This window comes from Agrilus planipennis, unplaced genomic scaffold (genome assembly GCF_000699045.2).
Source record: "Agrilus planipennis isolate EAB-ADULT unplaced genomic scaffold, Apla_2.0 scaffold246, whole genome shotgun sequence".
NCBI lineage: Eukaryota > Metazoa > Arthropoda > Insecta > Coleoptera > Buprestidae > Agrilus > Agrilus planipennis.
Window position 1 is genome coordinate 41,485 of NW_020440921.1, and position 3,754 is coordinate 45,238.

The 3,754-nt window shown below is 38.1% G+C and overlaps 1 protein-coding gene across 1 annotated transcript in view; it reads right to left on the bottom strand.

The window, feature by feature from the left end:
* The window catches only part of LOC108740132 (probable dipeptidyl-aminopeptidase B), a 119,086-nt gene that overhangs the window by 31,447 nt on the left and 83,885 nt on the right, over positions 1-3,754 (bottom strand). The gene's annotated exons all lie outside the window — the stretch shown is intronic.

Below are 3,754 nucleotides of genomic sequence, written 5' to 3' on the forward strand. Positions count from 1 at the left end.
TGGAAATTAAATTAGATACCTTTTCTTTTCCGCCGCGCCCACTGTCCATGTTTCGCACCCGTACAACGCCGTGCTCCAACCATAAACCTTTAACAACCTTTTTCAGCATTCAATTTTTCAACCATTCAGCAGTGTATGAAAAAAAAATGATCAGCTTTATTTCGTTGGTTATTTTAATATCAGGCTTTTATTTTTCTAATGTACTCAATATTCATATCTCCATATTCGTATCGTTGAATTTTTTGGAATTACAATTAAGAAATATTTGCAAAAGTGGCATAAATACAAAGATAAAAGATCGAGTGCATCTTTTCGCTTTTATTATGACTACGATAACTCATCTTTATGGATTTCTTTTTTGTAAATTGTTCGCTAGATATTTACAAACATTACCCAAACTTTTTTAATGCTGAATGATGATGTTGATGAAGTATTTACTTTTCAATTTATTTTGACTTGGAAATTTCATCTTTATGCTGCTGATAGTGATTGATCACCATTTTGTTATTGTAAACATGCATTAGATGGTTAAAGGAACATAGTTTGATGGCTATTTAGAACATAGGACTCTATGGAAGTCAATAAAGAATAGGCGAGATAGGTTGGTAGGACACCTTCTTAGGCACTGTTTCGTGGAAATGCTACTTGTAACTTTGACAAGAGCTCACTTTCTCTAATAAACTTTTCAATATTTTTTAACCGTATATTAACCAAAAAACTATATACAAACTTAAGGAACACTTAACAATTAACATAGAAAAATAAGAAGAGTTAATTTGACGACACAACTTAGCTAGGATAGATGATTTGAGGAGACTTCACGAGAGTTTTTCGAACACTTGTTTTTGTACCAAGCAAGTCAATTTATAGAGTTCAACCAAAATGGGGTAGGGGTGGTATCGCCGCCCTCACCTCTTTTACCGAAGACACTTTGATGATAATAATAATAATAAGGTTCTAGGACCTTGCGCGAACAGGCATGAAGGTCTAGTAAGAGATATATTAGAGGGAGAAACAGGAGTTAAGAGGGGTAGAGGTAGTAGATGAAGTTTAACAAATTTTTTAATTCTCTCTACACGTATTGTCTTGTCCAAGAGTTTTATTATTGTATATTATTTAATTCAAAATGCATCATCAAGAACTAACCACCCCAACCGATAACAGCAATAATAATAATACCAAGGAAAACACTAACATAACATCCTGTAGTAGAATGAAGATTCGGGGTATAGGGCCATGGTCTAGGTGAACCATTATGTCCAGACGTTTCGGCTGACATCCTCAGTAGTGGTGCTGCGTTGACAACGTGAACGTAGATTATATCTCGAAGTCTCGACAGCGACTGGGCCCATAATAGTTCACTTATACCACGGCCCTATAGCCCGAATCTTCATTCTACTGTGGATTCCGGCCGTGAAAGCCTTTATTCTTATAACATCCTGTATAAACAATTTAGGTTATTTCTATTTAATGTCACCCATTAATGTCTCAAGGGTATCCGCAGTTAGGAAAACACAGAAAGTGACGCTCTATCGCATATTGTGTATCACGCTTCTTTTGAGTTGAAATTTTTCTTTTCTTTCTGTTCATTCTTTTTCCGTAGAATACGGCAGCAATAGAAGTAAATATGCGTGTTTCAAGTGAGTTGGGGAAAGTGAGCTCAACCACTTGTTTGTATAGAGAGCATTTGTTTTGGATATTACTTCTCTCCACATTACGAAAACACTTTGTGCTTACGTTTCCCTGCTATTCTTAGCACGAGGACAATTTTCTGTTACGTCGGGTCGTAATACTTTATCAAAAGCAGGTCTAGGGGGAAGCAACAGCAAAAATTTTCAATGTTTTTGAAACTTTTTGGGGCGCACTGCCCAACTAGAATTTCCCCTAGACCGTCTGAATACCTCCAGTTATCTCCCCGTGCTGTTCCTTTAGGTATGACTTCAGTACGGACCTACCTATTGGTGGAAATTTATCGTTTAGATGTTGTGCAAATCTTTAAATGAAAATATAGGTAGGTCAGTCTGTAATGACGCATAAATATTATTATTGAAGAGGTGTAATGATTTTATGTATCTAGGAAGTGGGATAAGTTAGGATGGAAGGAGTAGTAGGGATATAAAGCAGAGGATAGCGCAGGGTCGAGTCGCCTTTAATAAAAAGAAGCCACTTCTATGCTCGCGAACGGTTAATTTAGAAATTCGAAAATTATTCTTAAAGATGCATGTTTGGAGCGCGGTGCTGTATGGGTACGAAACATGGACGGTGGGCGCGGCGGAAAAAAAAAGATTACAAGTGTTCGAAATGTGGTGATACATGCGAATGATACCGTGGATAGAAAAGGTTAGAAATGAAGAGATATTAGAAAGGATAGGAGAACAGAGGACTCTTTGGTACCCGAGGTAAAAATGTTCAGTCTCTCGGAGTCTCTGAAAGTGAAACTCGAGTCTCCGTCTCTCATCAAGCCTCTCTCTAGAGAGATCCTCATTTCGTATCCAGCCTCTGAACGAGAGACTCGAATCTATGAACGAGAGACTCGAATCTCTGAAGTTCAACATATTTCAGAGATCCCACTTATTGAAACAGAGTCTCTCAATTTTTCAGTTTTATTCATTCAGTCAATTTTATCGTTCCAGTCTCTCATGCAGAGATCCATAAAAACACCTAGGCAATAACTGAGAGACTGTGAAAGACTGTGAGAGACGCTCTCAGAGACGCTAAAAGATTCTGAAAAACTCTGAGAGACTGGAGAGAGACTGAAACTTTTTGTCTAGGGTAGTCAATGAGAAATAGGCGAGATAGGTTGGTAGGACGCCTTCTCAGTCATGAACATCTAGTCAGAGACATATTAGAGGCAGAAACAGGATTTAAGAGGAGTAGAGGTAGACCTAGATTAGATTACTGTCCGCAAATAGTTAAGGATGTGGGTTGTTCTAGATTTAGGGTAATGCGAAGATTACCTCAGGATAGGAGAGGTTCCTGTCCAGCGAGTGTTAGGATTGACAATCTTATGATGACAATGTATTCGGACAACAATCCCTTTTCCCCTTTCAACACTGTCATAATTATAATCAAAGGATCTAAGAAAGTCAAACTGTTGATGTAAATACGTTTCGAAAGTTAAGCTGTTAAACTAATTTATTTAGCATAAGTAATTGTACGAGATATGTCGGTGTGGACGTGCAGGGCACAAACACTAGTATCCAAGACTAGCGAATAGCGACAAGCGATAACCATATGACCAAGTGTGTATCGTAGACAGCTTCTTGAAGAGTCACACCAAGTAGTGGTATCGAATTTTAGTATCTCAGGCGATCACTACGGGGCAAATTCACTCAGAGGAACCAGGATCATCCCATGAAGTACCAATATACCTAATCCAATTGTGTGGGGGATTCGTCCCTCGAAAATCCGACCAGTGATGGAGACTGCTAGGCCCTGGGTTCCAGGTTGGAAAATCTTCGTCTGAGGTCGGACTCGTAATGGCAGTGGTTACTAAGCCTGTTAGGAATAGGTCCCGTCTGCCTCATAGGGTGGTATCTAGCGGGTCTTACTGGCCTTTCAGGAGAAACTTGTAGTTGTGGTTTTTACATGAATAAAATTTTTCGCCATTTTGGTTCTGATTAGCCCAACATTCATCATCTTGTGCGTTTGATGTCATATATTTTGGTTTAATATTTTATTTTATTTTATTATTTAGTTTGATTTATGTATGCCTATAATCATTTTGATTCGAATTAAAGTAGTAGAATGAAGA